The sequence below is a fragment of the Thalassophryne amazonica genome, chromosome 16 (assembly GCF_902500255.1).
Source record: "Thalassophryne amazonica chromosome 16, fThaAma1.1, whole genome shotgun sequence".
Taxonomy (NCBI): Eukaryota; Metazoa; Chordata; class Actinopteri; order Batrachoidiformes; family Batrachoididae; genus Thalassophryne; species Thalassophryne amazonica.
Window position 1 is genome coordinate 7,980,420 of NC_047118.1, and position 13,191 is coordinate 7,993,610.

The 13,191-nt window shown below is 41.5% G+C and overlaps 1 protein-coding gene across 1 annotated transcript in view; it reads right to left on the minus strand.

Annotated features, from left to right (window-relative positions):
• The window catches only part of LOC117528390 (gap junction gamma-1 protein-like), a 160,468-nt gene extending 152,190 nt beyond the window's left edge, over positions 1-8,278 (minus strand). The window contains exon 1 of the mRNA XM_034191023.1: positions 8,151-8,278. The gene's annotated coding sequence lies outside the window, so the exon portion shown is untranslated. The remainder of the gene's footprint in view (positions 1-8,150) is intronic.
• Positions 8,279-13,191: the final 4,913 nt, after the last annotated feature.

A 13,191-nucleotide genomic window follows, 5' to 3' on the forward strand; every position in this document is an offset into this window, starting at 1 on the left:
GGGCGGTCTTTAAACCGGCTGTAACACTCCTTAATCTGTGTAATCCCCATAAAATCATCCCTGAAAGCCATCTGAATTTTCAGAATGGTGTCCACCTGGAGGTCTCTCACAGTTTCTGGAAAGATTTGATGCAGCAAAGCTCCAAATCGTTCAGACATTTATTTGCAATAAAAATCCGACGAGAGGGGTGGACCACTGCTCACACAAAGCCTGCTCACAGGCGAATGATGCAACCGACAGGCGTGAAAAAACTCAGGCATGCGCACGAAGGTTCAAGCTTGTCTGATGCAATCTCACGTGATTCAAATCCATATGGTTTTTGCAAAAAAATAAAAAGGTCGGATACTTTTCTAACAGACCTCGTATATCTGTGCAAAATGGGATGCTTTTACCATAAAACATACAATTTTTTCACATATCTGCCCCGCTCATGGACACTTCATCCTCTGTCCTCGCTTCATCTGTATGCGCTGCATTTGCTGATTTACTCTCTCCAGGTAATATCGGATCAGTAATAAACAAATAAATAAATATCAGCAATTAACCTGACAGGTAAGATCCATGAAATAATTGTCAATTCCCTCAAACAAAGTACACTGACCTTCTGTATCAAAAACTGCACTGAGGTCCAACAGCAGCAACATGATGTGGAAACTGTATCCAGAACAAATATTAATGAAAAAAAGTGAAATGATGTGCCCAAAACACAGACTGCAAAGATTCAAAGACAAAGGCTTTCAGAACGGAGTAAAGACAAAACAACGGATAAATAAAATGTTAAAAGTGACAATGGATTTAAAGGCATACAAGAGTTTAATGTGATTGTGTATTTGACCACATGTAACACTTTGGGTGTGACCACAATATTTTTGTTGTAGTTTGCAACGTTTTAGAAATATTATCTACCTAAACAAATGAGTTTAACTGAGTAGTTGTTGTAAGTCATTCAAGACGGTCATGTAAAATATATGGACTGCTTTTATATAGAACTTTGCCATCTGAGTCAGAAGCTCAAAGTACTTTACAATAGCGCCTCACATTCACCCTGATGTCAGGGTGCTGCCATGCAAGGTGCTCACCGGGAACAACTTGGGGATTAAGGACCTTGCTCAAGTGCCTGTAGTGAGTTCCAGCCTGAGATGGATCTGAACTAAGGATCCTTTGGTCTCAAGCCCAACGCTTAACACTAGAGGTGGGTGATACAGGGAATTTTGGTATTGATCCGATACCAAGTAAATACAGGCCCAGTATCGCTGATATCGATACCGATACTGATACTTTTTCATATTTCCTGGAGCTGATCAATCTCTCTTGCTTGCCTCTATTGGTGGTTGGCTCTCACTGCGGTATTGTATCACTTCCTGTTCCGGAGCACAGCGGTGTTTTTCTGTATCTGTTAGCTGTTTAATCTGCGCAGTTAGATTGATCTAGTTATCTAGATTACGATTTGTTTCCCAGTGTAATCTTTACGTGCCTTAACTAAAGCACTCCTGCTGAATCACCTCTAAATTATTTACACATTATTCACTTTGCGTGTTTTTAGGAATCCGCTAGCTTAGCGTAGCTACTAGCTCTTAGCCGATTTGGCATGGCGGCTTCTCCTGTCTCTCCCGCACTTTTCTGCTCTGGGTGTGAAATGTTTAGTTATTCCTCGGCCTCCTTTAGCAGTAACGGTACTTGTAATAAGTGTAGCTTAGTCATAGCTTTGGAGGCCAGGCTGGGTGAATTGGAGACTCGGCTCCGCACCTTGGAAAATTCTACAGCTAGCCAGGCCCCTGTAGTCGGTGCGGACCAAGGTAGCTTAGCCGCCGTTAGTTACCCCCTGGCAGATCCCGAGCAACCGGGAAAGCAGGCCGACTGGGTGACTGTGAGGAGGAAGCGTAGTTCTAAACAGAAGCCCCGTGTACACCGCCAACCCGTTCACAATTCTAATCGTTTTTCCCCACTCGACGACACACCCGCCGAGGATCAAACTCTGGTTATTGGCGACTCTGTTTTGCGAAATGTGAAGTTAGCGACACCAGCAACCATAGTCAATTGTCTTCCGGGGGCCAGAGCAGGCGACATTGAAGGAAATTTGAAACTGCTGGCTAAGGCTAAGCGTAAATTTGGTAAGATTGTAATTCACGTCAGCAGTAATGACACCCGGTTACGCCAATCGGAGGTCACTAAAATTAACATTAAATCGGTGTGTAACTTTGCAAAAACAATGTCGGACTCTGTAGTTTTCTCTGGGCCCCTCCCCAATCAGACCGGGAGTGACATGTTTAGCCGCATGTTCTCCCTGAATTGCTGGCTGTCTGAGTGGTGTCCAAAAAATGAGGTGGGCTTCATAGATAATTGGCAAAGCTTCTGGGGAAAACCTGGTCTTGTTAGGAGAGACGGCATCCATCCCACTTTGGATGGAGCAGCTCTCATTTCTAGAAATCTGGCCAATTTTCTTAAATCCTCCAAACCGTGACTATCCAGGGTTGGGACCAGGAAGCAGAGTTGTAGTCTTACACACCTCTCTGCAGCTTCTCTCCCCCTGCCATCCCCTCATTACCCCATCCCCGTAGAGACGGTGCCTGCTCCCAGACCACCAATAACCAGCAAAAATCTATTTAAGCATAAAAATTCAAAAAGAAAAAATAATATAGCACCTTCAACTGCACCACAGACTAAAACAGTTAAATGTGGTCTATTAAACATTAGGTCTCTCTCTTCTAAGTCCCTGTTGGTAAATGATATAATAATTGATCAACATATTGATTTATTCTGCCTTACAGAAACCTGGTTACAGCAGGATGAATATGTTAGTTTAAATGAGTCAACACCCCCGAGTCACACTAACTGTCAGAATGCTCGTAGCACGGGCCGGGGCGGAGGATTAGCAGCAATCTTCCATTCCAGCTTATTAATTAATCAAAAACCCAGACAGAGCTTTAATTCATTTGAAAGCTTGACTCTTAGTCTTGTCCATCCAAATTGGAAGTCCCAAAAAACAGTTTTATTTGTTATTATCTATCGTCCACCTGGTCGTTACTGTGAGTTTCTCTGTGAATTTTCAGACCTTTTGTCTGACTTAGTGCTTAGCTCAGATAAGATAATTATAGTGGGCGATTTTAACATCCACACAGATGCTGAGAATGACAGCCTCAACACTGCATTTAATCTATTATTAGACTCTATTGGCTTTGCTCAAAAAGTAAATGAGTCCACCCACCACTTTAATCATATCTTAGATCTTGTTCTGACTTATGGTATGGAAATAGAAGACTTAACAGTATTCCCTGAAAACTCCCTTCGGTCTGATCATTTCTTAATAACATTTACATTTACTCTGATGGACTACCCAGCAGTGGGGAATAAGTTTCATTACACTAGAAGTCTTTCAGAAAGCGCTGTAACTAGGTTTAAGGATATGATTCCTTCTTTATGTTCTCTAATGCCATATACCAACACAGTGCAGAGTAGCTACCTAAACTCTGTAAGTGAGATAGAGTATCTCGTCAATAGTTTTACATCCTCATTGAAGACAACTTTGGATGCTGTAGCTCCTCTGAAAAAGAGAGCTTTAAATCAGAAGTGCCTGACTCCGTGGTATAACTCACAAACTCGTAGCTTAAAGCAGATAACCCGTAAGTTGGAGAGGAAATGGCGTCTCACTAATTTAGAAGATCTTCACTTAGCCTGGAAAAAGAGTCTGTTGCTCTATAAAAAAGCCCTCCGTAAAGCTAGGACATCTTTCTACTCATCACTAATTGAAGAAAATAAGAACAACCCCAGGTTTCTTTTCAGCACTGTAGCCAGGCTGACAAAGAGTCAGAGCTCTATTGAGCTGAGTATTCCATTAACTTTAACTAGTAATGACTTCATGACTTTCTTTGCTAACAAAATTTTAACTATTAGAGAAAAAACTACTCATAACCATCCCAAAGACGTATCGTTATCTTTGGCTGCTTTCAGTGATGCCGGTATTTGGTTAGACTCTTTCTCTCCGATTGTTCTGTCTGAGTTATTTTCATTAGTTACTTCATCCAAACCATCAACATGTTTATTAGACCCCATTCCTACCAGGCTGCTCAAGGAAGCCCTACCATTATTTAATGCTTCGATCTTAAATATGATCAATCTATCTTTGTTAGTTGGCTATGTACCACAGGCTTTTAAGGTGGCAGTAATTAAACCATTACTTAAAAAGCCATCACTTGACCCAGCTATCTTAGCTAATTATAGGCCAATCTCCAACCTTCCTTTTCTCTCAAAAATTCTTGAAAGGGTAGTTGTAAAACAGCTAACTGATCATCTGCAGAGGAATGGTCTATTTGAAGAGTTTCAGTCAGGTTTTAGAATTCATCATAGTACAGAAACAGCATTAGTGAAGGTTACAAATGATCTTCTTATGGCCTCGGACAGTGGACTCATCTCTGTGCTTGTTCTGTTAGACCTCAGTGCTGCTTTTGATACTGTTGACCATAAAATTTTATTACAGAGATTAGAGCATGCCATAGGTATTAAAGGCACTGCGCTGCGGTGGTTTGAATCATATTTGTCTAATAGATTACAATTTGTTCATGTAAATGGGGAATCTTCTTCACAGACTAAAGTTAATTATGGAGTTCCACAAGGTTCTGTGCTAGGACCAATTTTATTCACTTTATACATGCTTCCCTTAGGCAGTATTATTAGACGGTATTGCTTAAATTTTCATTGTTACGCAGATGATACCCAGCTTTATCTATCCATGAAGCCAGAGGACACACACCAATTAGCTAAACTGCAGGATTGTCTTACAGACATAAAGACATGGATGACCTCTAATTTCCTGCTTTTAAACTCAGATAAAACTGAAGTTATTGTACTTGGCCCCACAAATCTTAGAAACATGGTGTCTAACCAGATCCTTACTCTGGATGGCATTACCCTGACCTCTAGTAATACTGTGAGAAATCTTGGAGTCATTTTTGATCAGGATATGTCATTCAAAGCGCATATTAAACAAATACGTAGGACTGCTTTTTTGCATTTACGCAATATCTCTAAAATCAGAAAGGTCTTGTCTCAGAGTGATGCTGAAAAACTAATTCATGCATTTATTTCCTCTAGGCTGGACTATTGTAATTCATTATTATCAGGTTGTCCTAAAAGTTCCCTAAAAAGCCTTCACTTAATTCAAAATGCTGCAGCTAGAGTACTGACGGGGACTAGAAGGAGAGAGCATATCTCACCCATATTGGCCTCTCTTCATTGGCTTCCTGTTAATTCTAGAATAGAATTTAAAATTCTTCTTCTTACTTATAAGGTTTTGAATAATCAGGTCCCATCTTATCTTAGGGACCTCGTAGTACCATATCACCCCAATAGAGCGCTTCGCTCTCAGACTGCAGGCTTACTTGTAGTTCCTAGGGTTTTTAAGAGTAGAATGGGAGGCAGAGCCTTCAGCTTTCAGGCTCCTCTCCTGTGGAACCAGCTCCCAATTCAGATCAGGGAGACAGACACCCTCTCTACTTTTAAGATTAGGCTTAAAACTTTCCTTTTTGCTAAAGCTTATAGTTAGGGCTGGATCAGGTGACCCTGAACCATCCCTTAGTTATGCTGCTATAGACTTAGACTGCTGGGGGGTTCCCATGATGCACTGAGTGTTTCTTTCTCTTTTTGCTCTGTATGCACCACTCTGCATTTAATCATTAGTGATTGATCTCTGCTCCCCTCCACAGCATGTCTTTTTCCTGGTTCTCTCCCTCAGCCCCAACCAGTCCCAGCAGAAGACTGCCCCTCCCTGAGCCTGGTTCTGCTGGAGGTTTCTTCCTGTTAAAAGGGAGTTTTTCCTTCCCACTGTAGCCAAGTGCTTGCTCACAGGGGGTCCTTTTGACCATTGCGGTTTTACATAATTATTGTATGGCCTTGCCTTACAATATAAAGCGCCTTGGGGCAACTGTTTGTTGTGATTTGGCGCTATATAAAAAAAATTGATTGATTGATTGATTGATTAAGCTTCATAGATCCAAAGGATCCAAAAGACCTAGGATAGAATTTTGCCAAACACTGTACGTGACAACAAAATACTTTATCATAATCAACATTTTTGTTTAAAAAAATATCACTCAACACAACTTAAAACAAAATCTCCTCAGGTAGAGGGCTGACAAACCACAATACAAGGGTGTGCTTCTCCATGTTGTGTGACACAGCACAGCGCTGCTCTTTAGACAGAGAGTAGACTTTGAGTGCGTGTCAGTGCGTGCAGGAGAGAAAAAAGCTTGAGTATCGCTCTTTTTACACGAGGATTGTTCAATATCAATACCAGCGTTGGTATCGATATTATCGATATTAGGATCGATCTGTCCACCTCTACTTAACACTAGACCAGGGATGGTCAATCATCTGTCAAGAAGGGCCAAGACACTGCAGGTTTCCCTTTCTACCAATCACTTCAGCAGGTGATTTCATTGATGATCAGGTGTTTATGTTAAGGGGAGAAGCTCATCAGCAAACCCACCTGCTGAGGTGACTGGTTGCAAGGAAAACCTGCATTGTCTTGGTCCTCGTTGTCCACCCCTGCACTCGACCATCACCTGACTTGGCTTTTCCAGCTTTTATATCCAGCTGGAAAAACCCTCATACGTCACCTCCACAGTATATCCTGCAGTATTCAACAGCACGTGTATATGATCCCATTTTAAAAAGTGTTAAATTAATTACCACTAATATGTTTCAGGGCTGTATATAGGAATGTGAAAGGGGGGGAGGTTCAAATCCTTGAGTTGGGGGTCCAGTGGGCCGCAGGGCCCCCGGTGGGGTCGAGGGGCAACGCCCTTGTGGGGGGCTCAGGGGGGCGAAGCCCCCCGAAGCAGAAGCTTTTTCAGGATTTTGAGGGGTAAAAAGCTACATAAATTTCATTTGAAACCCAAAATGTATCATTTTAGGAAATACATTTTTATATACAAATAGTTCTTGCTTTGGATTGGATCAGTTGCCATAAGAACCACCCAGGAAGAACAAAGGTAACATTAATGCAAACTTTATACCTGCCTGTCGGTTGCGAATGACGCAACTGACAGGCGTGAAAAAACTCATGCATGCGCACGAAGGTTCAAGCTTGGCTGATGCAAGCGCACATGATTCAAATCCATATAGTTTTTGCAAAAAATAAAAAGTTTGTCTAGTTTTCTAACAGACCTCGTATTTAGCGGTATTAATATTCACGTTTACATTATGAATATGTACATATATGTACGTTATGTATTAAAATAGCGGTATTTAATTTGGCGACCTTGTTTAACTCACGAAATTCGCATAATAAATCCCACGCGAATATTTGCACCTTTACAGTATTTGCAACAGGAAGGAGAAGCTCCCTTTATTTCTCAGCTTATACATACAAACATGCTTTTACAAACCAGACAAGTGTAATTGTGTGTCTACATGGTATTTACAAGCCTACTAATCTGTTTGATATCAGAGGAGGATAGGGACCAGGGAGCAAAAATTCTCAACCCCCATGGGAAAAGTTTATCTAGCAGTTTCCCCTTTCATCATTTAAGGGATTACTCTGGCAGAGGAAATTGAAACTTGAGGGTGTGTGATAATAGCTGTGTAACAGTTAGTGCTTGTTGCTTATTATCAATGAAAAGAAAATACATAACGTTGATATCCAGATCAGGAAAAAATCAGCAGAAAAAAAATCAGCAGAATTCTCAGGGGGGGTTCGGTTGAAACCCCTGAACCCCCTCTATATACGGGCATGCGTTTAACATTATTTTGAATTGGACCACATGCATTCACTGCAGTACTAAATGAACACTAACATTTACTAAAACAGCAGTTTAAATAAAGTGACGATAAAATGTGCTCACGAGGTTCACTTTCTAAATGTGTGAAAGTGACGCTCATCCACGAGGACGCCACATTTTTACGCGCAGGCGCGGCTGTTTCCAAAAAAGCGTGTTTAGAGAAGTTGCCCTCTTGTTGTTCACACAGTCTATTTGTATTACTGCAACAAGTCAAAATAAAGAGAAATTGTGCAGGTTTTTAATACTAAATAATAAATTCGACATGCGGTAGGTCTGTTTTCAGCATTTTAGTGCCAAACGCTGCCTTTGCGACCCGCCGGGTATGAAACAAATGCCGTTCCACTGCTGAGGATGAATGAAAAAATAAAGTCTTACCGCTGTGCGAGTCTGTGAAGATGCTTTAAGATGTAAGATGAATTTTGGAGGGGGGGTGGGGGGTGGTTTTGGACGCGCTGAGGTCCACACTTGAATGGCGCTGTTGGTTGTCGGTTCCACTCCTCGCTCCACGCGACGTCCCACGGAGCTGTTTTATGTCGCTCGCAGCATCACTTGTAAGATATTCTCAACATCTTTTGTCCGTGTCAGCCTCACTCTTGTGCCGTGGAACGAGCGCGTCGGTCAAACTATGTGGTCGGCCGCGTAAAAGCGGTGCCAAAATTCCTGCTGGCCCGTTCCGTTACAGCGACTCTGACGCACAATGGTGTGGTCATTTTGGCACGAAGTGATCCGCCTCTGCTGGTTCAAATGGAATCCTAGGAGTGCTTTTGTTCACGTCTTTGTCAGGCGCACGCGTGGACCGGGTGGATGCGGCAGTCTGGTTCCGATCATCTTCTCGCTTTGCAGGAGAAACAGCGGAGCTGTTGATCTGTTGCGCTACATCCAGTCGCGCGTTTGGACCAGTTCTTCCATCATTTGAGCCGACACTGATTGAATGACAGCTGGATTGTGCTCTCGCGACCCTTTTCTTTCCACAGAGACGGGAGGCTGCGCGCACGCGCATCTGGCAGTGCGCGCACGCGACAGTTCACACATTTTGAATTCATGAATTAACTAGAAGGGCACTCGGTAGAGCGCATGCCTCCGCCACGCCACATATCAATACCGGAGGATGTGCATTCACAAAAGGGCAAACTAATACATTATGCTATATTCCAGAGATTAATCCGGATCACCACCAAATTTTAATCAATTGATCCTGGATATATTTTCCATCATTCCACCAAATTTGGTTCAAATGCATTCAAAAATGTTTGAGTTATCCTGTTAACAAACAGACAGACAAACACCGGTGAAAACATGACCTCCTTGGTGGAGGTAAAAGCTTCACTACTGCTTGTTAATTAATATGGGGACATTATTTCATGTTTCAGTTTATTCAACAAAAAGTCAGCACATCTGACGCACATCTGACGCACACCTGACGTCATATATCCTCAATAAAATGCTAATTTGATTATAAGAGCAGAAATAACCAGTTTTCAGCATGCCTCCTTACCTTATTACTATTATTATAGTAGCAACACTCAAAAAATGGTTCACTGGATGAACTCAATTCAATTATGTGCAAGATTTCCATCTAATAAATATATGTAGCCCTAAATCAAATAAAGCACATCCATGCAAGATAATGTAATTTAATTTAGTTGGGGCTTATATACAAATCCTGCTCATAATTGAATTGAGTTCATCCAATGCATCAGTTTTTTGAGTGAATAAATGGACTGCATTCATAGTGTTTTTCCATCTGAATTAGAAGCTCAAAGCTTTACAGTGATGCCTCACATTCACCAATTCACACACCAGTGTTAGGGTCCTGCTGCAAGATATGTTGGGTGGCAATGATGATGGCGACTGGTCACAAAAAACATCTTGTATGGACTTTGAGAACTGATTTAGGGTTATTTTAGGGTGCTGAATCTGAGGTCAGATTTCTTCTATCACATTGCATTTTTTTTGCAATCTACATGTTCCTTATTGATGGATTACACAAAAGTTGCGCATTCACTCATGAGTTTGACTCACAAAAGCATCTTCAAAAGCATAGTTTTTAAACCAGGTTCATGAAATGTGAAAAGACCCACACTCACAGAAATATTTAACCCTAACTTTTAAGATTTATGTAATTTTATTACATGACAAATTCCCATTTACTTTTTCTAGATAATTTTAATACAGACCTACCAAATAAACCATACATGATGCATATTCATTACTGTAATAAATCCTATTTATTTGAAATGCATAATCCTCAGCTTTATGTATTTAGTATTAATAAAATATAATTATGTTACATATACAAGATACATGGCATAGGTAACATAATTATTATGCAATTCAAACAATATACTTTATGTATTTTAAATAAATACTGTCATTATTATTGATTTAGAATAATTATATTTTATTAATACTAAATACATAAAGCTGAGGATTATGCATTTCAAATAAACAGGATTTATTACAGTAATGAATATGCATCATGTAAGGTTTATTTGGTAGGTTTGTATTAAAATTATCTAAAAAAAAAAGTAAATGGGAATTTGTCATGTAATAAAATTATATAAATCTTAAAAGTTAGGGTAAATATTTATGTGAGTGCATAATACTGTTTATGGTGGCGAAGAGGTGCGCAAGACTACAGCTTTTGATTCGGTGCTTGATACAAGAAGTAGTAGTTTTTCTAGTAACAGCTAGAAAAATAGCTGTTTCCAGCAAGTAAGGTTAAGAAATGTGTGTTACTCCATAATGGGAAGCATGGATCCATCCCTATAAGACCCTCTGTCATGCTGAAGAAGAACCACACAAGCATCAAGGTTGTGCTTGAAAGATTGAAATATTGTGATCACCAGTGGTTGATCTGTGTGGATTTGAAAATGGTAAATTTCCTATTGGGACAACAAGGCGGTCACTCACACCAAATATCCCTGTTTTTTATGCTACTGAGGCAGTAGAACCAATGAAGAGCCTTGGGTAAGAAAAGAATGGCCACCAAGAAATACAATGAAACCTGGAGAAAAGAATATCATAAAGAACCCCCCTGGTTGATCAGGAAACAACATCACTCTACCACCACTGCACATCAAACTTAGACTAATGAAGCACTTTTTCAAAGCACTTGATCATTCTGGAGACTGTTTTGGCTACATATGCTCAACCTTTCCTATGGAAGAGTATTGCTGTCAGACGGGATGGTCAGGAATGGTAGGACACAAATGCACGGCTCCAGCAGACAGCTTTGATTTTTAGAAGGCTTTACTGAAGTGGATAGCAGTGGTCGGTACACGAGTAGGCAGTCCAACAAAAACAACAGCACAGAAATCATCAGGCAATATGGCGTGGTCAAGGCAACAGGCCAGGTCAGGTACACACTATGAGGCAGGCAGGAACAAGAATGCAGGTACAGAGCTGGAATGAAGGTACAAGGCACAACAAACTGGCAAGGAACAAAACCACCCAGTGAGCTTATAAAACCCCAGGTGGTAATCAGTAAATCAGGAACAGGTGAAAATAAAAAGCACCAGAAGTAGAGCATGGCCAGAGAGAGAGAGAGAGAAACACCCATCACCAAGAACCAAGAGAGAGACAAGAGAAACAGAGACAGACAGACCCAAGCTGAAAAAATCCCAACAAATGAATAAACAAACCAAAACCCCGATAATACAAAACAAAGAAAACTCAAACTCTGCCAACTGCATTCAGTGGATTAAAAAAAATTAACCACTGATCTTGTTATTACAAGAAAAGATCTTGTAATTACAAGATCAGGCTATGTTTATTTATATGTGTGTGTGTGTGTGTGTGTGTGTGTGTGTGTGTGTGTGTGTGTGTGTGTGTGTGTGTGTGTGTGTGTGTGTGTGTGTGTGTGTAATCGCTTCTGTACAATGTGCTTCTGTACTTCCAGCCCATCAGTAAAGACAAGCGTGAGAATTCCAGAGTCATAATCAAAAATCGGGCAATTTGTAATCGCCTACACTGCACTGTGATCGCACACCACAAGCACACAAAGTGTGGATTTTCCCCTAAGATGTTCCTGAATGAATGAAACTCCTCCAGCAAGGTGGGGCACAGGACACCCAGACTAGCATGCGCCTGTCTCTCAGTGGTCGGAGGGGCTGTGTGAGCGAAAGCTGGAAGGAAGCGAGACATGGCTCATTTTGATGAGACGCCCCATGCTCCTCCATAGACATTCATCCAGGAGCATCTGAGGGGAAAATCCACACTTTGTGTTTGATTACAGACGTGTTCTGAATGTCATATTTGTGTCATTCTGGGCGCATTCCTGACATTCTTAACGTGACTTAATGCATCTGAATAGGTTTCTTAATACTGTGTGTTGGTGTATGATTTTCGTGGAGCATGTTTTTGGCTGTCAAAAAATCTTCCACGAATGTCATGCACCACCCTCATTTCATGGAGGTCGCAACTGAGCGTATTGATCCGTCTTTATGAGTGGTGGTCCTTAATAGAGCGTGACAGCGTTCTTCTCTGACGTGCACACAATTAAACCCTGCTGCACCGCATTCAGTTTCATTGCTGTAGCATGCTGAAGGACAGTGATGCCAAGTTAGCTAAAAGTTTTGTTCCAATGCTCCTCAGCATGCTCCTGCAGGTGTTCCACCTGCTGCATGTGCCTGATGTTTGGGAAAATGAGCGAGACGAGAGTTGCGTGGAGCCACACATCTGGCTCTCTCCTTCTCCTCCTCCTCTCTGCACCACTCCATGGCACAGAGCCCAACTAAGCATGCAGTCACAAGGTTCTTCTGCTGTGGAGCAAAGTGGAGCGATCTGAATTGCTCAGCAGCTGATGGATGAATATTGTTGTGTGTGGAGACAATTCGCCTCATTCACAACGTGACAGAACTTAATGATGCGGAAACTTATTCTTGACCGTGCGTAATGGTTCCTGATAATTCTCCAGCAATACGTGCCATTAATCGTAACATGTGGTAACAGGTAACAGTTCCTGAGGACACTGGACACCTCTGCCTCAAATCATCACATTCGTGACTTGTCGTCGTTATGTGTAAACACACCATTATCCAGCGAATGCAATATCCTTCCGTACTTTCCTGGCCTTAGCTATGAGAAGAATAAAGCAGGGATATTTGATGGGCCCCCAGATCAAAACATTTTTCAAGGACCACTGCTTTGTGACTATACAGTGACCACTGTTGAGGCTCAAGCTTGGAATGCATTTGCTAATGTGATGTGTAACGTCCTTGGCAATAAGAAAGCTGACAGTTATAGAGAGATGGTGGAGGAGCTTCTCCTCAGCCTGCAAGAACTAGGGAGTAGGATGAGTATTAAAGTGCACTACTTGCACAGCCACCTGAGCAAGTTTCCCGAGAATCTTTGCGACGTAAGTGAGGAGCAGGGCGAGCGTTTCCATCAGGACATTAAAGTGATGGAAGAACGT